At 44.1% G+C, this 24,748-nt stretch overlaps 1 protein-coding gene across 2 annotated transcripts in view; it reads right to left on the bottom strand.

Moving 5' to 3' along the window:
* The window catches only part of CDH11 (cadherin 11), a 160,961-nt gene that overhangs the window by 92,516 nt on the left and 43,697 nt on the right, over positions 1 to 24,748 (bottom strand). For both annotated transcript variants that reach the window (XM_003799425.3, XM_023518911.1), the window contains exon 2: positions 3,426 to 3,549. The gene's annotated coding sequence lies outside the window, so the exon portion shown is untranslated. The remainder of the gene's footprint in view (positions 1 to 3,425; positions 3,550 to 24,748) is intronic.

Below are 24,748 nucleotides of genomic sequence, written 5' to 3'. Positions count from 1 at the left end.
GGGATCAGGAGCCTGATGAGTCTTGAGCTAAAGTTGTTAGTTTTGCTTCATTGTTCCAAAACCTTACAGTCTGATCAGGAACAAATCCTTCCCTTTCCTCAGGCACGAATTCCACTCCATCCAACAAGAAGCTTATCCTAAAAACACCAAAGGGCGGTTCCTTCTGTATCCTGCTGTTTTATTTTTTAAGGGTGCCAAACACATTAGAATATTTTACCATCCTCTTCCTGGAATGAACACTTTGCTGAGCCTTTAAAATGCGTTGCTCTTAATTTCTAGGTAGAAAAAAAAAATCTAACAGATTTCCTAGAAGTGAAATTAAATTCCAGTCCTTTCTATTTAACTTTTGACTTTGTTTCATTCATACCTCATCCTAATTGTCCCTATTATCTAGGAAAACAGGAAATGTCACTTGCACATCCTACTGAAGAATTCAAAAAGCAGATGAAATGAAGAGACTCATTTGACTTGGCAGAAACGAGATGATCATCATTCACAGACATATCCACGGGAGGGATGCATTTCCTCTGCTGAGCCAGCCTTCAGAGCAAATGAGTTCAAAATATGCGAATGCCAGAGGAATCCGTCATGCAATTTCCAAATCATATTGGCACATTCGAAGGGAAGTGAGGGTTTGCGTCCCTGATAAGTGTTTTCATTCATTCGTTTATTCCCATAACAGATATTGACCAGAGCATGAGAAAAAGAGGTGTGATAGTTTAAAAAGAGGTTCCCCAAGTTGAAATTTTCTCCTTAAGCAGACCCACATTAAAATGTAAATTTGGCCAGACGTGGTGATTCAAGCCTGTAATCCTACCACTCTGGGAGGCCGAAGTGGGTGGATTGCTTGAGCTCAGGAGTTTGAGACCAGCCTGAGCAAGAGCTAAAGCTCATCTCTAAAAAATAGCCAGGCATTGTAGTCCCAATAGCAGGCACCTGTAGTCCCAGTTACTAGGGAGGCTGAGGCAAGAGAATCACCTTGAGCACAAGAGTTTGAGGTTGCTATGAGCTATAATGACATAGTGCTCTACCAAGGGTGATAAAGTAAGACTGTTTAAAAAAAAAAAAGAATTTTACAAGAGTTGGTCTGTAGAGCATCTGCTTCAACATTACCTAGAGGCCACTCAAAAAAAATAATATAATAAATAAATATTGTAAATGTGAAATACCTAGGAAATTATGAAAGATTTATAGGTCCCAGTCAAGGGGATGATCCATAACATACCAGATGCATTCCAGAAAAGCAGAAGAGGAAAGTGGTAAAAGACACAAACTCTAATTAAAGTCAGACTTTCCATGGATACAAATTCCAAGGCTAAAAATAGCGGTACCATGACCATAAGCAACTTACTTATCTTCTCTAAGACTGAGATTTCTCATTTATAAAATTTCGGATATGGCCAGCCCTTACCACATAAGACTTTTGGGCAAGCACTCAGGGTAGTGATACCTTTAAAGACCTTACAAGCCTAACACACAGTGAGCATGCACTATCTGTTGGCTGCCATGATAGGCTTTCTCATCTTCTGTTAAAAATATACTGAAGGTCTCCATTCATTTATTTAATAGTTGAGTTCAGACACAATGCTTTTAATTGAGAGCCCTGCCCTCAGGAACCTCTAGATTCAATTGGAAAGAGAGACAAATAAATAGACAATTATAGTCTAATGTGGAAATCATAGCAAATGATGCAATCCTTGACTGCTAACGTATTGTCTAGGAACTGCCCGTAGCTCAGTCTCAAGGAGATCAGAAAGGACTCATTGGAGAGTGAGAGGTCCAAGCTAAGATACAAAATGAGAGTGCCTGCAAAGACAGAGATTATGTGGCTTTGAGAAAATGAGGATTTGGGGGTATCTGAAGGTGAGGTGTGAAAGGCAAGTAGCTAAAAGATGTATCTGGACAGCAAAACAGTGGCCCCCTCAGTAAAGAGTCTTAGAAGCTTGTTAAAGAATCCTATCTTTGGCGGCGCCCATAGCTTAGTGGGTAGGGCACTGGCCACATATACCCAGGTTGGCCGGTTTGAACCCGACTCAGGTCAGCTAAACAATAATGACAATAGCAACAACAACAACAATAACATTACAAAAAATAATAAATTGCTACTGGAGGTCAGGGATTGAAAGGTATGAAGAACCCTCCCATGGTCTGGTTTGGGTGAATTTTGAAACTATCACAGAAATGTGGGATTTAGGACAAAGTGAAGGTTTAGGGGACAAAAACACCACTTACTTGGATTTGGCATATGCATTTAAGCCTCTAACCCCAGATATCCACATGAAGGTGACCATAAACACCTATACACATAGGGCCAGACCAGTGTTTTTCAACCTTGTTATCTCATGGCACACTTGAACTATAGTTAAACATCCACAGCACACTTAAATTATGTTAATAATAAAAAAAAAGAGTACGAAAAAACATACTTAATATGCTTTCAACTTCTTTTGAAAATAATTTAATTAAAAATTTAAAAATTTTCACAACACACCTAAGATCCTCTTGCAGCACACCAGCTGAAAATCACTGGTCTACACTCTTATAGTATGGAAAGTCATGCTGGTGGAATTAATTCTTAAGTTGCTATCTGGATATGTGGATGCCCTATGAAAAGAGCTCAGCTACCACTGAGTTGATGGAGATAGTAAATGAACTCATAGAATCCTAAAACTTAAGAACTGTTAGAGTCTCTAAGTTCAACCACCTTCATGGCCTGGGTATGAGCTCATTAACATAAGGACACAGAGACAGGGAATGGCAGGGTTGGGGCTGGGAGTTGAAAGCAGACATCTTGGCTCATGGGCTGAGACCTTGACATTGCAAGTTTGAAAGGTTCAGCTTCCTAGCAATCTCTTTTCCCTATGGGATATCAATTACCATGTTCCTATTTTTAAACTTCTTTTCAAAAGGAAGAAAAGGGAAAAAAGCAACAAGGCGATCATTTTGGTCAGTCTGTTCAGGTGAGTACTTGCTAAAGAATTATAATCTCGCCTGTGGTCCCAGCTACTTGGGAGGCAGAGGCAAGAGACTCGCTTGAGCCCGGGAGTTGGACGTTGCTATGAGCTGTAATGCCACGGCACTCTACCCAGGGGGACAGCTTGAGGCTCTGTCTCAAAAAAAAAAAAAGAATTATAATCTCATCTAGCAGCTTCTTTCTCCTCTGGATTTCCTCTGGTCCAAAAGATTGTCATTCCTGAACTGGCACATAACAGGTGTTCCATAAAGACAACCCAATGATATCAGCATTGAATGATCACAGTCCTCAAAGCCCAAGAATGTAGGCCGTCCCCTCTCTCAGAGTCTACTGTGGATTTTGGTGAAGGCCCAAGTCAAGTGAGGTATGAGCGCTGGGCCTGGCAGTGAGCATAGTTTCCATCTCCACATACAAAGTGAATCACCCAGACATGTTTGTCCATCGTACTTACCTTCTTCACCCATTGGAAACTTGCTGCCAATTTCTATAACACAATCCACCCATCTGATTGGTCACTCAACAAATGGCAATAGACATGACATCACAGGGCCATGAAGCTGAAAACACAGTGATTTCTGCAAAAAAAAAAGAAAGAAAGAAAGAAAGGAAGGAAGGAAAGAGAAGAGAAGAGAAGAGAAGAGAAGAGAAGAGAAGAGAAGAGAAGAGAAGAGAAGAGAGAAAGCAGAAAGATCATTAATAACTCAGCAGAACCATGAACTGATACGCACTCCTATACTTCTAGACACTGAGCATGTACAGTTACACGCAGAGAGACTTTTTCTTAGAAGATAACCCTACAAGTATGCAAAAAAGGGAGATCCACTATTATAATTATATGAAAAGTGGAAAATAAAAACTAGCCCAGGTTTAGAGGTACTACAGTGTGGTGTGACTATCCCTATGTGCATTTGGTGCTTTGATAACAAAGGTAAAAAGCAGCCCTGAATCCAGCTTCTTACAACGTGCTGAGTACTTCATGTGTGTTTGTTCTAGCACTAACGACAAAATGGTGTGTGTTGGGGGATATGAAGCCTCACGGCCCATTTCTGTTAGAACCTATATTCCGAGTCCAGGGCAAAGCCTTCCCTCACAAAGGCAGATGCACTGTTCTGGTGCTGCCGGGTCCTTGGGGGATGATGGCCTCAAGGATGAAGAGTGAGGATGGTGGGGATGGTGGTGACAGGGAGATGCTGTCCCCACTCCAGAAGACCAGAGTCTTGTCTCTATCCTCCCTCCACTGCCTTGTACTCTGGATTCTCTGTGTGGGGGCTGCACTCTGCCTGGATTCTAATCTGATTCAGCTTCATATCTCCCCAAATGTCTAACACATTCCCTCGCAGAGAGCATCTGTTCAACATATATTTGTTGAATGAATGAAGAGAAGAAGATGGAGAGTCCAAACAGCTGCCGTCTTTGACAACTGAGGCGCTGAACCAAGGAAGGCACCAGCTGGCAGTGTCCCCAGTGCACAGACGAAAGGAGTTTTTGAATGTCCTTCATCTCCAGAGCTTCTACCTTCTAGGATCGACTCAGCCTGCACTAGGGCTTTCCCCAGTTGCCTTCGTGACTTGACTTCAGGTCTTTCCAAACCCACCTTTCCTTGCCTCTTGCTCCCACCCAGCAGTCATGTGCAGGGCCTTCTTAGTGAAGGGCTTCCTATAGATGAATGGTGAACCTCTAACATTTGTTCATAGCACCCTGTTTTATCCACTGTGTGTAGTAAGGAGAATGATAAAGCTGCCCTCCTGTGTACCATCCCTCAAATGTCCAGGACAGGTTACAAAAGGGTTATTCCCAGATACACATGGAGTCACGCAGAAGAGTCACATGGAGCAGTTCACACAACACACAACGGACAAGGAAGGTCCTTACTTGGCAACTGGCTGCATGGCCAGTTCCCCAAAATGGCACCGCCAGTAACCAAACCCACCAATATGAATGCTTTTCCCATAGTCTCGTTCCATGTAAATCCAATCTGGCTCTGCATGATGTTAATTATATGAGCCATGTGGGAGACACCACTGCCCTGATGGCTCCAAATAGCAGAGCGTGGAATCAATTTTCTTCTTTGTAAAGTTTTGAGTGACTCAGGACTCTCTCTGTCTCTCTGCTATGCCATCCAGTGAGAAGATGGCAGTCTGCAATCCAGAAATAGGATTATCCTTGAGCCTTAAGGGCTACTGGTATTTGCCTTGTTGTCTGAACTCACACAGGACCTGTTACCCCTTTCTTCTTTCCAACTTCTCCCTTCTAAAATAGAGATGTCTAACCCGGTGTGTTGCAAACTTTTTTATCTCATGGCACACTTGACTCTATAAACTTCCCTAGCACACTTAAATTATGTTCGTCAAAATAAAAGAGTTAAATTAAAGAAAGGGTATACATACTGTGCTTTGAACTTCTTTAGAAAATAATCTAATTCGTGATCTTTAAAAATATTCAAGGCACACCTAAGAGCCTCCCACACACACTGATGGAAAGTCACTGGTCTAAGCTATGCTTGTCCCACCATTATACAGGGTATCTCCCAAGTTACCCATAAAGTCACCATACATTTGGAATATGGGTACCTAAGTGTACCTTTATTTACAAAATATGTGCTAAAAAATTTAATAAAATATTTACAAAGTGTTCTTTACGTGTTGGTCACCTCTCTGTAAAGTTTTGGGGGACTTTGGGGATGCCCTATATTTTGGAAGCACATAATTCATCTGGTTTCATAGCCATGAATTTTGCCTCAGGCTGAATCGTACTTTGAGTCTCATTCATCCTGATTTATGTGGTATTTAGATGAGACTTTTGTGTTTATATTTTAAAGTTGATACTACACAAATTTGGGGGCTGCTGGAAGAGAATAAATGTAGTGTGCATGCAAGAATGACTGAATTTGGGGTATCTGTGATATAGTGTTATGAACTGAAAATTTGTGTCCCCCAAATCCATATGTTAAAGCCCAAACCCCCAGGTGAGCTACTATTTGGAGATGATTAGGTTTAGATGAGGTTACAGGAGTCCTAATCATAGGATTAGCATTAGAATCCTTTTTTTCTTTTTCCTCTCTCTCTCTCTTTTTCTTTGGAGATAGAGTCTCATTCTGTTGCCCTGGGTAGAACCATGGCACATCATAGCTTACAGCAACCTCAAACTCTCAGGTTTAAGCAATCTTCTTGCCTCAGTTTCCTGAGCAGCTGGGACCACAGGAACCTGCCACAACACCTGGCTAGTTTTTCTGTTTTTAGTAGAGACTTTTGCTCAGGCTGGTGTCCAATTCCAGAGCTCAGGTGATCCGCCCACCCCAGCTTCCCAGAGCTAGAATCTTTGTAAGACAAACACGAGAAAGGAAGACCATTTTATTCCCTATGTTGGCCACCTCTTTGTAAAGTTTTGGGTGACTTTTACGACTCTCTCTCTTTCTCCCTCTCTGCAATGCCATATGATGAGAAGAGGGCAGAATGCAATCCAGAAAGGGCTTTCACCAGCAGCTGATGCTGCCGGTCTCCAGAACATCAAGAAACAAATGTGTGTAGTTGAAGCCACCCAGTCTGTGGTATTTTGTTATAGCAGCATGAGCTAACAGGAATCTTGTAGCCTGTCTTGTGTTCTTTGCAAGCTTTCTCTGGGAGAACTTGTCTGCCATGTCAGAAGTCCAACTATTCCACACCATGCTGTGAGGGAGCTCCAGCTGGACAGGTGGAGAAGCTGTGCAGATGGAGAGAGACGCTCAGCCCTGCAGGCTGCGGTGCCAGACAGGTGAGTGCAGACGTCATCCGGCTCACCCCCCATTCGATCCTCCGTGTGTGTAACAACAGCTATCTGACTACATGTTAGGAGAGACCCTAAGTAAAAACCACCTAAGTGCGTTCACTTAACCCACAGAATTATAGAGATAATAATGTATCATTGTTGTGAGCCACTCAATTGCAGGATGGCATGTCACTCTGCAAGAGATAACTGGAATGCTAGGATGGGAATGGAAGAGACACCTGCCAGTGCCTCACCAAGGCACGACACAGAGAAGTTTGCAAACTCATCCTAGATAACGTGCCACACGCCTCATTCCTGAGCATCACCTTCAAAGTACTGGTCTTGGGACATTACGCCCTGAAGCCAGCCCCCTGCAAAGCAATTTTGCAATTCTTTTTCTGGAATGGTCATCGGAGCTGTCTTCATGCAGGTCTGACAATGAAGATTGCAAACTCAACCTCGTTGCTGAATATTACAGTGGTCACCTTCAAAGTACTCCCCTTGACTCAGCAATGAGGTACGTCGCATTTCTCCCACCATGAGTTCAAAACTTAATTCACAATCTTAATCACAAATCTTACTTCATCCCACAACTCAAAGGGGTCAAATTCTTGCTGAAGGAGGACAGCCAATAATTCCCAAAGCAGGGTCAGAATCCTGCAGTGTGGACGTCACAGCCCACATGCCTTCTGCTCTCCTTTCCAGCCTGCTGTGAATAATGCAGCTCTTACTATAGCCAGCACGTGTAAAAAGGCTACTTCCCAAATCCGTAAAACAGTCCTTGAAACCACCCCCCGCCCCCGCAATTGGCTTGCATTCTTTATTCCCTTGAAAAACATTCCCAATAAAACTCCTTTCACCGAAAGCCTGCCCAGTCAATCAAAAACTTAAGGTGGGGGGGGAGGACAGGAAAGGAAAAATAGTGAATTATCCATGATAATTGCAAACATTTGAGAAAGAGGGACTATGGATTCTGTGAAAGGGTTGGTATGCAATTATACCATGTTTCTCAGAAAAGAAAAAAAATGAGCATAAGAAATCCAAGTGGCTTTTGTGCTTTCAGGGGAGATCTTAAGGCATGGAGGGTTGCACAGGCAGACTGCAGATCTATTTCTGCATTAGCCTTCTTGGTTGGAATGTTCTGTTTTCCTCTGGCCTCCCCACCATCTTGAGACCCCAACCGCCCCTCCCCCCCCCAGTGTTCCCTTGTGAGCTAAGAAACTAGAATCCGGACTTGCTGCACCTGCCCCTTATCCCACTCTCAGGACACTGGTCCTTCATTTCCCAGCTCTGTGCACCATGCCCCTTTGCCTTCAGAAGAAGTAACACTGTCCTTCACCAGCCCTGTCCATTGCTGGGCTTGGCTAAGCGAAGCATTGAGCATCTTAAGGACCCATATGCTAGCCACCTGCCATATATAATTCCAGAGAGGCTGAGAAATCAGGAAGAAAAACATCATCAAAGGAAATACTTGGGGAATTACCAAAATCAAAGAGAAAACCCAGGGAAGGCTGTGGGCATGACTGGTGCACCTCCGTTCAGCTGAGCTGATTGCCTGTGAGGCTCGGTACATGCAGGACCACATGCTTCCTTTGGCCTCGTCCCCTCTCTTAGGCTCTCCACTGACATGGAAAGAGTTGCCATCAAAGGAGAGAGTGACAGTTCCATTTTACAGATGGAGAAACTGAGGCTGGGAAGTACATGCCCAAGTGCACACAAAAAGAAAGTGGCACAGCACAGATCATCAATAAGCCTGCTCCTTGTCCGTCACCTTGACGAACCCCAGGGCAAATCATGCTTGTTCCTGCAGTGTGTGACCACAGATATTTTCTATTTTTTGGTACAATAGCCCAACAAGAAATTTCAGATAGTTTTGAATAGAACTGCTTAAAACAAACTATATTTAAGTGTTTATATTTTGCTGTTATATAAACAAGTAAAATATTGGGCTTTTGAAACTTTCATTGAGAGCAGAATTGAAGCAATGGTGATGCACTTTTCTGAATATCTGGCTGCTGTGCCGATGTGGCTCCCACTCATTTTTGTGCTCTGTGTGTGGAAGAGGCCGCATATGTGCAGACAGCCCTGGGTGCCTGCAGATGGGGGCTCCTTCTTCTTGAGGGGTGGGCAAGCCGCAAGTTCTTGACATTGTTGAAGGGGCGGTGTTGAGCTCAGTTAATAAGCACCACTTGTTTTTTTCTTTCCTGTTATTCCCAATGTTCCAAACCATATGGCAAAGCATACTTTTTATAAGATAGGTTTGTAGATTGTGAAATTTTGACAAACTGTGGGAAGCCATAAGCTATCAAGTGTGAGAGAACAGGACTTAAAATCTGAGCCTTGCCTTTCCAAGTTAGTCTGACTTTGGACAAGTAAGAACTTTCTTTTTTCTTGTTCTTTATTTTAGACAGAGTCTTACCTCGTGACCCTCCCTACAGTGCTGTGGCAGCATACATCACAGCAACCTCAAATCTCTTGGGCTCAAGCGATTCTCTTGTCTCAGCCTCCCAAGAAGCTGGGACTACAGGTGTCGGCCATGACGTGTGGCTATTTTTAGAAACAGTCTCACTCTGGCTCAAGCTGGTCTGGAACTCTTGAGCTCACGTAATCCACCCGCCTCAGCCTCTGTGCTGGGATTACAGGCATGAGTCACTGTGATGGGCCTACCAAGAACTTTCTGAGCCTCAGTTTCCTCACTATGAAATAGCAATAGTAATGACTACTTTTGGAAGATTATTGTAAAAAAATAGTGACGATCAATACTATCATTTCATTTACAATTAACAGTCAATAGCTGTGATTATGAAAGATACACATCACGCTTTTACAATCCCACAGGACTAAACATTTTACACCTTTTATGGTACACTTGACATTCACAAAGCTCTGTGATAGACACGTAAGCATTTACTTGGAACCGATATTAGCATGTTTGCATATATTAATATGTAATTACACAACATAGAATTAATATTACTCTATAAGCACTTCCACACCATATTTTTTTTTTCAGGTGAGGAAACTGAGTTTTAAAGAAGTTCAGACAGGCCTGAAAGTTCACTAGCTCGGCTTTGACTTCTGCTCCTGCTGTGTGGCTAAGGGTTGCCAGCTGCTCGCAGCTCAGGCCTCCCTGCAAAGTCTCCAAGCCTGGTGACTCCCTGCCTGTACAGGGGATGATGCCTGACATCTATCTGTAATTACAAGAAAACATCCGTAAAGAGTTTCCTGGCTCCAAGTGGATTTGACACAGTGGCCTTTTAAATCAAACTCTTACCACGATTATCTTTATTTCGCTTTAGTAGTTTTTCTAAGTAAGCCATGCTTTCAGAGGCAGCTAATACAAAGTGACAACCTTCACCATTTTCCAAAGCGCCAATGGAAGGGCACAGAGAGAGCCCATTGTCACCATGGTAATTACTGCACAGTACCTGACGGCCAATGGACGGTCAGGAGGCTCAGGCAGCAGCTGAATCCGACATTGTCCAGGCCTGATAAAAAGACTAGAAGCCTTGAAAAGCCAGGGAGCGGGATCTCACAGCTCTCTCCCTGGGCCCTGAAAGGCCCATTGTGCTGCCACCATAAATTCTGGGTTCCCCGGGCACTTGACAACTGAAGCCAGGGACAATAGAATTCTTGTGTCCAACAAAACACTCCTTGTCCAATGCGGGTCTTATCAGCCGCATTTACAAATGTCTTTCGTTGTACCCAAATAATTCCCTATTAGAAGGGCTATTGGGAGCAGAACTAAATAAATATTCACAGCCTTTGTCATATCTTTGGGAAATGAATAAACAAACAGTCATCTAGCATATGAGCAAAGCTCCGCTTACTCACGACATTTTATCCCGATTTCTTGCCCAGAGTACGTAGTTTCACTTTCTCCCCTTAACATGTTAGCAACCGCAGCGCTGGAAGATCCCGTTTTATTTGCCATCTACTACACGCCACTGGTACCACACTGCACTGCCTTGATGCTGCTAATGCATATTTTTTAAAAATGAATCCTTCCCCACAGCAGTAGGAGAGGGCTGGTTTTATTCCATTCCTTCCTCCCCAAAGAGGAGGGAATTAAACCTCACAGCCGTTAAAGAATTTCCCCAAGATAACTAAGCTAATTAGAAGCAGAATGGGAATTCCAATCTAGATTTCCCGTCTCCAAAGGCTCCCCCCTTCCCACTTTCCCCTGATGACTTTTCTACTGAATAGAAAAGGAATCAAAAGTCAGGATAGAGGGGAAAATCTCCAAGCACATCTTCTATCTATACAAGTGGCGATATATGTATTGAGCCCACTATCTTGTTACAGAATCTGAGAACCACAAGAACACAAGGAGAATGAAAAGCCTTTCTCTAAGAAAGCGTATTTTATTTTTGCCCTAATGTGCTAGCTCTAACTTTTTAAGGGCTGGAGAGAGGTGGCATGCAAACACAAATAAATATAACCAAGCGTGAGGGCAGAATGGCCAGTCAATTCGTCAAGTTTTAAAAGAATTGCCAGGCCACCAGCGTGTGCACCATCCCATAGGCTCAAGAACATTCACTTTTACGGTTTAGAAGTAGAATGGGAACTCCAATCTAGATTCTACAGTTTCTTTTATTTTTACCTATTTATCTTCTTGTGGGTAAATATGTATATTAGTATCTAAGCAATGCATATGGCAAAACAGGACTTCCCTTCTCTGTGGAATACCTATAAGAACAGCAAGTTTTACATAAAAGTACTGACAAGGTGAAAACTCCAAAAGGTTTCCTACCAGGTTAGTTTCATTGGCACAGCTTCTGAATCTCTCCCTGGTCTTCCGAGGGCCACCCTCACCTGGCTAGCTCCTTCAGGAAGCTACTTTTCCCTCATCTGAACTTTTCCCATTACCATCAGCGTAACTTTGAGAGAAACTCCCCTCACTTCGGGTATGAACTCAGAGGGCTCAGCATCCCCTTAACGTACCGAGGTGGTTTTTTACTTCCCCCACAGGTCGAGCTCTTTCTTCCTATAGCTATCCAACTTTGCATCCAAGGAAGGCGTGACCTATTTAAGGACAGCAATCACATCTCACACTCATTGTTATCTGGCCTTCATCAGGACACTGCTAACCCTTTGGAGGGCTGGGTGATTGGAGAAAACAGCTGAGTGGCAGTAGTTAAACAAAGAACAACATAAAACTCTAATTTCTTTTTGATGTTAAAACATTGAATATATTTATTGCCTTTTTATCTACTTGGTGTCAAATGACAGGTATCATTTGTAATTTGTTTTCAAGAACTGTAATGATATATTCACTTGGCCTAAATTATTCAGCCTTGATAAGTGCGAGGCAGCACTGTTTGTTTTCTATAATAGTTAAAATCAGCAGAGTAGACTATCATTTTGCAAACAATGGACTATTAACAAGGAGAGACTGGGGGAACCCAGCACGTATTTTCTAACGGGCATCAGATGCCTGTGTTTGTGCAAGAATTAAGTTTGGAAAAGTGTGATCGATATTTTCTAAATGCTTCACGTGCCAAATAAAGCATTTAATCATCTTTGGGGATTTAAGGCGTGAATGCAATCGTGTACATGTGATGCTAATTCTCTCTGTATTTCTGTATCCCTTGGAGCTGGGTGTTACAGACACAACTTAATACAAGCAGGCAAGGATGATCACTAACAATTATTGGGAGTCTGCAATGTGCCAGGCCCTGGGCTAAGTCCTCCCCTAGAATTTAGCCTTGTAAGTCTGGTATTGTGGTTGGCTTTGTTTCATAACTAGGAAACTGAGGTATAAAAAGGATGTGTAACGTTGCCTCAATCGCAAAGCTACTCACCAGTGAAGCCAGGATTCAAGCACAGGCAGTTTGAATCTATAGCAATTCACCTAACATGCTATACTCAATTGCATTCTTCAGATATAAAAAAGGGCACTCATTTAGGGAAGTGGCCTAACGATGTAAAAGGAACTGGTCAGAGGGAGGAGCCACCCACATCAAAGGAGAATCCACAAATGTGCTGAAGAATGATAAGAACCTTTGACCACACCCCAGGCCTGAGACAGTATCTTCAACGTTATCAAATCTGGGCAACTTCCAGACAGCCAAGGAATGAACTTATTTGCACACTTCTGGAATATGCGATTCCCAATAGTCACAAAGTCAGAGAAGTATTGCAAACACACACACCCAGGCACACACACACACACACACACACACACACACCTTGCCGAGTTGTTACCATGCACCAGAAACAGTCACAACCCAGTACTACATTTCACACACAGTAAAGGAAGCAAATTGCACTGTCCGTGGCACTAATGATGGATTTGTGACGCAATAGGAGACACCTCTCTCTGGGGCCATTATGCTCAGAAAGAAACAAAACAAGATTTCTCAAAATTAAGAGGGCATGTCCCTTTGCAATGCAAAATCAAGTTAAGAAGAAAAAATGTCATTTTGCTCTTTATCTCTTCTCAGACACTTATTCCGAAGACACAAGCAGTGCAAACTCAAACCGTCTGCCAGCTTCACAGGGACCAGCAGCAGCCACCCTGTCCGTCCTGCCCATGGTCTGTCAGGGCTGCAGAGGCACAGACTAAATGCTCCAAGGTAGCTTTTGAACAAATGAGTTAGTTAAGTACAGACGCGAAGCCCTGATGGTGTGGCCTGACCTATGTGCAAGTGCTTCGGAAGCGCTGCAGTGAGCCAGGACTGTGATTTTGTTCAGGCACAAATTTGAGTTGGGCCACAGTGGGGCTGACGAGAGCCGGGCAGGGAGCCAAGCGGCGTTCCTCACACCTCACTGAGTACACTGGCCGCATTCAGGGGCGGTGGGGGGAGCCCCCAGTTAAACTGTTCCAGTTTCAGTTTGCTGCACTTCACTGGCATGTACACATTTTGACATTTTTGAAGATCTTGGGCAAAGTCACTTGCCAGGATGGAGAATCTAATGCGCCCATAGAAGGATGTCCCTTCAAGTCACGCACACAAGCACACGCACACCCTCAAAGATCTAGGTACCCCTTTGTTTTCCTTTTCATTTTCTAAGTTCCTTGAATGGTTCTTTTTAATAATTCCATTATTAATAACTGAGAGTGAAATAAACATTAAAAAATAAAAAACATGTTCAACAGTTGTGTGGAGTTGAGCTGTGTCACCAGCCTGGACTAGAGTCACGAATGTGAAAAAAAGAGACAAATGATCTGGTTTGTGCATGAATGAAGTGTGTATGCAAATCAGAGGCTCAAAGGTTTGGGGAGGTTTTCTTCTGCAATATTCATCATTTATTTCTCTACTTTACAGCTTCAGCCAAGAAAATCAGGCTGGATTTTGAAACAGATTTTTGTGTGTGTGTGCTCTCTTGTCTCGGTGTTTGCAACTGTATGGTATATACAGAGAGTATGGGGATGTGTGTTAACACACACACATACACACACACACATACACACTCTCCAGTTAATTATTCATCTACGGGAATATTTCAGCCACACTTCTTATTAGTCAGTATTTGAATTTGCATTAGGTTCCAGGGTAGATCTGATGGATGGTGAGGTTCTTTTTCACTCTGAGATTACAGAAGATTAGTAATTGGAATAATCAGCTCCCTGGCTAGGACCCCGCCTCTCTGCATCCATGCTCTGACCACACATTGGGGCACAGTCTCCTAACTGCTGGTGCCTCTCCAGTGCCCGGCATGAGTCTGTGATGTATGGGTCCACTGGGGTACCATGATGAAGGCAGTCTTTAAGGGGACATCACATGTGTAGGAGACTTTGAGGGCAAGAGGAGGGGTCACTCACAGGGTGATGCGAAGGCTCATCTGGGTTTCAGAATCCCTGACAAGGGGTTGCCACAGAAGACTCTGTCCAGGAACCAAATCAAACGTCACATCACTCATCAAGCAGAGGGGACACAGAGAGGCCACACTGTGGAGTTACACAGTCCTTACCAGGGGATGTGATCCCGACTGGTGTGGGTGAGGCACTCTGATGCCAGCAGGCTGCTTCTCAGCCGGGCCTCTCTGATTCCTCAGCTCTGTGACTGAGAATTCTATGTCCTTACCTATGAAATGGGTATCCTAACCCTTCATAGAGCTGCGGCCAGGACAAATGAGACAACATGTGTGAATTACGCTATCATTTCCAGCATATACATAGTATCTGCTGTTCACTAAAAAGTAGTCAACATCACCGTCAAAAAATTATCAGTGTCCTATTGCAAAGACTTATTATAAAGAAATTAGTGCAGTGCCTGATAAAACAGAGACCAACCAAATGCCATAACTATTATTGGCAGAAGATGACAATGAAATAGAGAAATGCCTTTCCAATTCTCTTTCACTCCTGATCTTAGCAAAGAGAAAGTCTCTATTTGCCATGATTGCTGAACTTTATTTTAACAAAGAAAAAGCAGTCTTAGGCTCAGAGTGGATTCAGTTATATTGTTTCCTATTAATTATATCTTAGGTTTCTTTGGAGGGGGCTGCTTAATATTTATAGCTAGAGGTACTGGTTTGTCATCCATGATGGGGATATAATTTTCTCCCAAAATAAAGAAAAGCAACAAGCAAAATGTGTGAAAAGGAAAGACAGTATTAATAAATAACAGTGTGGGGGATACCCAGATATTGTTGAAGACAAAATTTAAGTGACTGAGGGTGGGGGACACAGATCCAACACCCCACAGTTACTTTACATACGGGGAGACTGTGGCACTGAGGGGGAAGCAACTCAGTGGCCACAGATCCTGCCTGGAGCTTCCTGGGATCTTGGTTCAGATCTTCATCAGTATCACCTGCCAGGGCAGGTATGAGAGGGGACTGCAAGAAATGATGGCAGTTCTCTTCCAAGGACAGAGAGTCAAATGCCAATCCCCACCGAGTGACAGAGGAGGGAGCGGAGTCTAATATCTCTCCAGGAAACTAGGTCTTCACGAGGATGAAACTAGGTTAAAGACCCATCCACTGAGCCCACACCCCACCTGGTACCTAACCTTGTGAGTCACATTATGCATTTCACTAAAGCACTGCTTTATACCAAAGGGATATTAAGGCCACCTATAAGGAATGATTATACACAGTACAGAAACATGTAATACTTTTTACATAATGAAAACACTTGGTAAGGAGAAATGAGGGCATGAAATAATGTAGACGGAAGTGCAGAAGCAAAGCGTGACCTATGAAGTCACATTCTGCAGGTTGCAACGGCTGCATCAATCAAAGGGACAGGGACATGTGAGCGGCACAGAACCATGGTGCCCATGACATTCAAACTGTTCCGCATTTGGATCACAGCCACTCCAGAAAACTGATGCCAGCACATTATTGATCCCATTGGTTCTCACAAAGATGACTCCGTGTAAGGTAAACAAGTGGCATCCTTAGGGAAACAAAGTAGAAATGGAATTGCTGGGCATCATGGGACAGCGCTGGCCCACGGAGGATACAGAGTCTCCTCTGGAAATTCAGCAGCGGTCTAACCCCGTGATTTTTAATAACTGTTCTTAGCAAGACTGAGGATTCCCGGGGTATCCGGCAGGCTGCTGCAGAGGCTGAGGTGGGGTGGGGAGAGATGAATGGGGAGGTGGAGGGACGTTTCTCAGATCCCTACCACTTTCCACATTCTTCTATTTCATCAATAAATGCTCTACTTTTCCCATTCTATACATTCCAGGGTGTGGGGAAATGATTCTGTTTATAAAAATCTGCATAAAATCCATGGAATCAAGAGGGGAAAAAATAGAAACAATGAATCCAGGCGTTAAATGCCTTCTATGAATTTTTATAGAGCCTCATTCTGAACAGATGTACATGCTTAGATGTGTGCAGATGTAAAAAACATCAGACGATGAAGCCCTAAGCCTACGCATAGGACATGAAGCAAACAGATTGCAGATTTGGAAGAAGGGGCGTACAGGGGCGTGAAAAGGGAGGGGGATTAGCACAGTAGTAGAATGTGATTTCAAGGGAGGAAGATCCCCCATTCCTTCTGGAATGCTGCCTTCTCCACAGCCCTGATCATTCATTCATCCACTCACTCATCCATTCACTTATTTAATAGTTACATATCAAGCATTTTGTGTATCAGTCTCTTTGCGGAGCTAAGCATGTAGAATTGAGAGCCATGTTAAGGAGACAGTAGGGAAGGAGGGAGGGAAGGAGAGAGGGAGAGAAGGAAAAAGGGGGCTGAAAACGAGAGAGAGAGGGAAGGAGGAAGGATGAGATGGAGGAGGGTGGGAGGAAGGACAGGGAACCGGCAGGTAAGGTAGTCAGATGAGGGAGGGTCCTAAAACTTTCCTGCCTCCCTTCTCTTTCCCAACACCCTGGGGGACAGTGCCTCCTCCAGAACAAATGCAGCATTCCAGAGGAGGCAAGTGGATGAGAAGAATGAAGAGAACCCCCAAATAAGACATTACTAAAGAATTTAAAATAGGAGAGATGAGGACATGATTGGATCTATGAGACTATTTTTAGCGTCCTTAAGAAGACTCTCTCTAGTGACCTTGCCAAATCATGATGCAAAGGGGGTTAATGAAAGCTCTCTCAACCTTCCTAGGAAGGCAGCTCATTACCAGATCGTTTCTGAAGACTCATTACCTAAAACCCTCTAACCTCATTAAAGGACTAATCCTAACAGGTTGGACCTGAAAGTGAGCAAATGGACGGACTTGAACAGTTTTCTGCCTTTCTAGTTGCTTTTCCTGAAGAAACGTTAAAGACCAGCTTAGCTTTCCTAAGCAGTTAATTGTACTTTTTCTATTGCTTCTTTTGTCCTCAGTTTAAATGTCACCCATTCCCAGAAATGAGAACAATGCTCACAGCAGTAAAGAAAGATGCTGGCTTCCAACATGATCTTACTTATTTAAATTATAAAATATAGCAAAATAACAAGAAATAATACAATTCTGACATGAACTAATTTTAGACCTGCCGATGTAGGTTTCAAGTATTCTAATTTCATGAGGAAAATGGAGCATTCGAGATTTACAGGCTAACTCCAACTAGAGTAACCAACTTGAAGTAATGACCTTTTAGGTGGTGCAATTCTTTCAGTAATCCCATTAAATTTCACAGATGGCAGACAAGATTCACCTACTTCTCTTCACATACAGTCAGAATTGTCGGTCTTGCTGTAACAGGAGGATGTTTAAGTCAAACACAGTATACGTCCTGCCTGGAAGGACGAGCTTCTCCCAAAGTTACACTTCTGCGATCGTAAAGAAACAAGGACTAATACTTTGGACTACCGCAGCATGATTTATTACAAAATGAAATCTCAATAACAATAGTGCAAAAATATCCCTAAGTTGAATACTGAAAGGAAAGAACAAAAGAAGGACGAGATTTATATGTCAGAATGAATGAACCACAGATGAATTTTCCCCTTTCTCTTCATTTCTTATATACTGCCCAAAGTGTTATTGGTTCTAGAACCAAATTTGTAATCTCATAAGGTCTCATCATGCAACATGAAGTATCTCTTTTGCTGCGCAGATACTTAAGTTGGCTCGATGCAAAGTGAGCTAGGGGTAATGATCTCTGAGTACTCTCTACTACTTTTTTATACAGACAGGAGAAAAAAAAAAAAACTACTCTGGCCAGAGATACCAAAAGAAAGAGCAAGCCAATTTATTGCAAAATAGAAACAGGAAAATAGTTTCCTATGTGAAACGACTGAATCATCGAAGTGTCAAATTAAATATTGATGCCATCAATTTGAGTCTAAAATATCCTCCGTTGGTAGGAGAATCCAAGAAGGGAGGTAAGCAACTACCAAAGCGCTAGCATGAGCAGGAGAAGGTTCTCCCTGGAGACGCCCTTCATCTCCCCCAGTTCACTCATCCAGCCCACATCAGCTGACCGCCAACCACACAGCTGGGACTGCGCTGGGAAGGAGGGACAGAGGATGACAAAGCTAGCACCCTCGCCACTAATGAGCTGGCACTGTATCTAACTGTGGCTTCTGACCTCACACCTGGATAGAATTACCCAGGAGATTTGCCACCTTGCTCAGAATAAACTGGAAAATGGCCCAACTCACCTGCAGATCGGGGCTGCTGAGTCCAAGTCCAGGCCCTGCCATTGGGTGACTACGGGAAAGCCTTTTTGCCACTCACAGCCTCAGTTAGCCCATATGATCAATCAGAAGATGAGTAAGCTTACTATCTTAGAAAGTGAGAAGCTTCGCTGTTCTACGGGCAACAAACTTGTTTGTACCCAGTGTTTCCACAGACCTCACATTTACCAGAAGCCATGGAACAAAGAAAGAGCACAACAGGGCATGCCTCGTGGCCCAAAACATAAACCTTTATCCACCAAGAAAGAGAAGAAAGGAATGTGGGCAGCAGGTGCCTATAATCTCCCGGGTGGAAGTTTGAGAGTCTGATGATCCTAGGTTCAAATCCCTACCTTGTCATTAAATGTGTGACTTTCAGCCAGAAACCCAACTCAACTCTACAAGCCGCAGTTTCCACACCTAAAAAATGGCAACTCTGATGTCAAACTCACAGGATTGTTCTGAAGATGAAAGGCGGGCACATGCAGAAGGCACCTGGCACCGCTCCAAACCCACAGTGGAAGCTCCATGAATTTTACCCAAATTAAAATGAGTTAACAAGAATATTATTATGCATTGGAAATCTCTGCAAAGACTGAATCTTACTCATTTTCCCGTTCCCAGCACCTGGTGTAGGTCAGACACATAGAAAGTGCTCAGTAATAAGTAAATGTTAACTCTGATTAACTCATACTGATGAGACGCTCTGATTGGCAATTAGGTATGATTAATTAAAAGTGGGTAAAAGAATTGGTTATCACTTTATAAATGCAATTTGTTTGGGGAGTGTGTATTTCAAAATGCAAGGTAAGATGCAGATGAAAAGGTCATAGACTCCGGGATGCACTTAAAAAAAAAAAAAAAAAAAGAGAAGAAGAAAAGAAAAGACACACCCTCCCCCACGGCTTGTGAGATCAGCAGAGGCACGAGCCAAATGCATGAGTCACGGCCCAGCAACGCGAGGCCGGGGCCAATCAGAGGTCTGTGCTGTCCTCGTAACTGTCCTGGCTGGACTCTTCATTCGCTGAACGAACAGTTCAAAAGGTTCTTTGAGTAACTTCTCAGTGCCCTTTGGCAGGAGACAGGCAAACAGAGCTGACACCAAGAGCAGAAAATGTGAGAAGCTGCTCGAGAGAAAGCGCTCCCAGCGGAAAATGAAAGGAGGTCAAGTTTGGAAAACCGGCAAACCCATTAACTATTGCACACAAAGCCACGGGACTGCTTTCCAAAGGCAAAGTCCCCACAAGACAACGGAAAATGCTAGCTTCATTAGAGAGAGGCGTAACATTCACATACACACGTACACGCAAAATCACACTTGCACGAACGCGTAGGTAAACTCACACATGCGTGCATACGCATCCACGTGCACGCACGCCAAGGAGGTCAGAATGACTCAAAAATAACAGAGGCCACTTGGAATCGCAAGGAACAAACTGTTACGATCCATTTGTCACGATGAGCAAGGGGTTACGTAGTGGCTCTCTGTAACTAGGTCAGCCGCCAATTGGTAGTCAAGTCCACAGACCCAGGAAGATTTAATGAGGAGGAGGCCAGACAAAGACAGAAGATGGAAATAGTGCCCCGAGCGCGTGTCCCCAGACTCCACAATCTGGCAGTGGGATCTAATCCACGCCACCGCTCTCACAGATAGCCCAGAACAAACTTTCAGAAACCCCCTGACATGAGGATCCACAGTCCAGGCCAAGCCGTTGAGCTGCGGCTCTGGCAGCAGCGAGCAGCCTGGAATAAACACAAACCCTGAATCAAAGGAAGATCACAATCTGAGCAGAAAGCGCAGAAACAGGGAATGCGCACAGGATCGGCAGCTGTTACCGCAGGGGCACGGACATAAATAAAACGACTCTGCCAACGTAAAGCTTGTGTCCACAAAGGCTGGCCCCTTGGCCAGGTCCTCTGTGCCACCGTCCCCATCCCTCTTTCGTGCTGGGCCGGGTAACTGGCACCTGCGTTCAGGCTGGCAGATGGAGAGGCCAGGCTTGTTGAATCTGGTGCCTACTCACTCCACCATCATGAAGGTCACGGTGCAGAGCTTGGACGCCTAGAGTCTTCCTTGAGAAGCAGGACCCAGCCATGACGATGCCATCTCGAAGAAGAACCTTTTCTCTTCGATCTCAGGACACCTCATGTGGGGACACCAAGGGCCACCGGGCCGTGAGAGGGCTCAGCCCAGCTTTGTTCTAGACAGCCGGAGAGGCGGCCTGCGATCCCTGGCACTGCCAGCAGCCCTGTGAATGAGCCACTGTGGAGAGACACACACCCACTGCTAATGACCGGCAGGCACAAGCAAGGGAGGCGAGCGCAGTGGCCGCTGCAGGGCAGCCAGAGCAGAAGCCAAGTCGGACAGGGATGGGGCTCAGGGCGCCCCCAGCCCACAGTGTCTGCAGGGCCCCAACACAGCAGGGAACACCTGGAACTATTTGTCTTCCCTTAAACTAACAGCATCTTCTCCCCCCCTCTCCTTGCCCAAATTAAAAAATAAAATAGCAGCCAAAATGTCATGAGCCTTTTCTTAGAAAAAGCAACTGCCATCATCTATGATCCTCATTTCATTGTTTTAAGGAGAATTTTGATATAAAAATATATAAAGGGACAGATTTTCAGACTAAAAAGACAGGTGGCAACAGAATATACATTGAAGAAAGGGATTGTGCATTTGCTTTAGAGCCTTGAATACATAGCAAATCCATTTTACACTATTATATTGTAGACTGCACCGTGGTAAAGAGGGCAGGATAACCTTAGCAAGTTAGCAAACCTCTGCCTACCTCCACCTCCTTTTCTCTGAAGATGAAAATTAAATGGTACCTCCCACATAGGGTTTCCTGTAAAAATTTAAATATATTAATTCATGTAATGCCCTTAACACATCGCTCGCCCTGAAATAAAGGTTCCCTACTCTGATCATTATCATCATCGTTTTTGTGATCTATGTTAGCCGGCTGAAGTGACCTTGGAGCTTAAATGCTCAGGTTATGAGGCTACATTCTTTGTGCATAACCACAGTTAATGAAAATCCAATACTATATAGGTACAGGGACCAAATTTAGAGTATTTACAGAAAATAAGAAACCAAAGCTCCCAGATCTCCACCAGCTTTTCCTGCCCTCTCCCTAAAAGATCTAGAAGGGGGAAAAAAGATTGCAGTTGTTCAGGTACTTTTTAAAAAGTGTTACATTAAATATTTTATTAAATGTTGGTCACTGCACTTTTAGGCATATTCTTAAATTTTGGACCTTGGATTAGTGACTCACCCCATTCCACCCCTTCAAAGGGTGCTTCTGGCACTGGGCCATGCAAGTCACCTGGGCACCTGATTAAAATGCAGATTCTGCTTTATGGATCTGGAGGGAAGAGGGCTGAGGTCCCGTGTATCTGACAGGTGTCCAGGAGATGGCTGGGATCCCGCTGCTCCACTGACAGTGCCCCGAGGAGCAAGGCCTTGGAAGAAGCGGATGCTCAGTGAACACCTGAGCTGCATTTTGGTGTGTCTCTTTGATGTCTTGGTTGTTTTCAGACAACTTGGAAACTCTTTCATTATTCATGGGAACCGCTGTTGTTAATCTCAGGCTAAACCCTTGGACCCAGAGGCGGGGAACATTTGTTGTTTTGTTTTGTTCTAAATCAAACAAATAGAATAAAGTGGGAACCTATTGACTCCTGGTGGCTGCCCTTTGGGGAGTTCATTTAACTTTCTATATCCCTTGTTCCTTCGCCTGGCTGCGGAAAGCAGGGCTAGGAATGCCACAGAGGACAGGGCTATGCATCAGTTAGCACTGCAAAAACACCCAGGCGCCAAAGGGAGCAAGTTGCTGATGAGAGTAAAGAAAACAGTGCCGGTTCAATACACCTGTGTGAACTGTCTCTGTCTTCCAAGAAGGACCCACGGAGGAGGATGAGTTTATAGCTTTGGATTGAGAAACGTGGGATTAAGAGGAAGGCCCTATCACATGCTGGCTGTGTGACCTCAGGCAAGTGCCTTAGCTTCTCTGAACCTTAGTTATTCTATATAGAATGTTATCCTAATAGTGTTCCCCCTATGGGATATTTGCTGTGAGATAATTCACAGGCACAAGTGAAAAATACATATGCACATGTATAACACACAAGCTGTGGCATTATTTTTTCTAATTCCAAAAAAAGCACATAAGAAAACAAACATTTATAAGAAGCTCCTATGAGTGGACCTTTGTTTGTGATTTTCCCTAATTCCAAGTCCAAGCAGATTGACAGAGAGAGCGAGAGAACACACATTTGTGTGTGTGTGTGTGTACATATAGAGACAGAAAGAAAGAAGGGGGCAGGTGAGAGCAAAGAAAAATGAGTAGGAAGAATTTAACAAAAAGAAATAGAAAATGTTTGAGTTGTAATAAAGACCTGTACTCAACGTAGTGTTTTGTTTTGTTTTGTTTTGTTTTTTGTCACCTTTGGTAGAGTGTGGTAGCCTCATAGCTCACAGCAACCTCAAACTCTCAGGCTTTAACAATCCTCTTGCCTCCCAAGTGGCTGGGATTATAGGCATGCACCACTAGATAGAGCTAAGTTTTCTAATTTTTGTAGAGACAGGGTCTTGCTCTTGCTCTTGCTCAGGCTGATCTGGACTCCTGAGCTCAAGCAATCCACCTGCCTTGGTTTCCCAGAGAGCTGGGATTACAGGCATGAGCCACTGCCTGGCCTTAGTATTTCTCTTTGTGAGGTCTTTCTTCCCAGTTACTGCACAGAATAACGCAAACATTGTGAGGACAATGTTGAGTCATCTTCCATACTTGGGTGGAAGAAAGGGTTAATGTATTTTTAATGAAATACATGTCCTTGGGAATATTCTTTATAAAGGGAGACAGGACTTCTACACACACACACACACAGACACAGACACATATACCCCCTTCTCTCTCCTCCCTCAACTCATATACTTTCTAGCACATGGCACTGTGTCCTACACATGGAACAGCCTGGTGTCAGCAGGCCGAGTCCACAGAAGGAAGAGCTTGAGTGATTGATAATCTGCTTGTGGCCCCACCAGTTGGGGGTGTGCACTGCCAGCCTGGTCTGCCAGCCAGACTACATTAGAGAAATGAGGGAAAACAGGCTGAAAGCAACGGCTATGAGTCCTGCCTTTAATTGTCACCATGGGAGGGGACACAATATCAGACAACCTTTCTTGTCTGAAAGAGACACAGCAACTCAGGCAGAGGATTAGAGGAAGCTGCATGTGGCGGTGGCCTCTAAGACAATGTCCTAAAGCCCTTTTCCGACTCTCCATGTGGGGTGAGGGGGGCTCTTCTCTTCAAATCCTACTTATGGGACCATCTGTGTCCCTGCCATGTCAATAGGCCTCTAGACTCTCACTCACGCTGCAAATTGTCCTCTTCCGGAATACTATTGCTCAAGGCTGTGGACCGCTCCAAAGAACCCTTCTTCCTTTAGGGATTTCTCTGTCTAAACAGGATTTATGATGATCCTTTGGCACAGATCTTTGAATCACTGGCTTTCACAGGACAGCCAGAAGCGTATTTCGGGAGAATCTAACAAGCAGTACAGCTGTGGCAATTTATGTCCTGTGATGAGACAGCACAGTCTGAAACTCCAAGGATGCTGCCCCTGGACGAGGTGCTGGGTACACCAGCTCTTTCCCGAATAGCTGTGTGACCCTGGGGAAGTGGTTTAACCTCTCTCACCAAGTTGTTGCATCTATAAAATAGAAACGATGAGGTCATCTTTGGGGGGCTGTCATGGAGGTCGAGTTGCTGCAGGGAATCAAGTGCCTGGTGAAACTTACACCTGATTTATGAGTAGGACTTGATAGATGGTCCTTTTAATAAAGGATATATGGTGAGAAAGAAGCCACGTTGACTGACTACCTAGCACTCTGCCTTTGGGACAGGCTGAGAGTCGCCGCCCCATCATCAGAATGAAATTAGAGCACCTGTGTGTGCCTCAAGAGTCTGCCGAGACACTGCCAGCCCCCCTTCCAGGCTTAGTAA

This window comes from Otolemur garnettii, unplaced genomic scaffold (genome assembly GCF_000181295.1).
Source record: "Otolemur garnettii isolate 467f Iridium unplaced genomic scaffold, OtoGar3 scaffold00151, whole genome shotgun sequence".
Taxonomy (NCBI): domain Eukaryota; kingdom Metazoa; phylum Chordata; class Mammalia; order Primates; family Galagidae; genus Otolemur; species Otolemur garnettii.
Note: the sequence above shows the minus strand (reverse complement) of the source record. Positions and strands in the feature narration are given on the sequence as shown.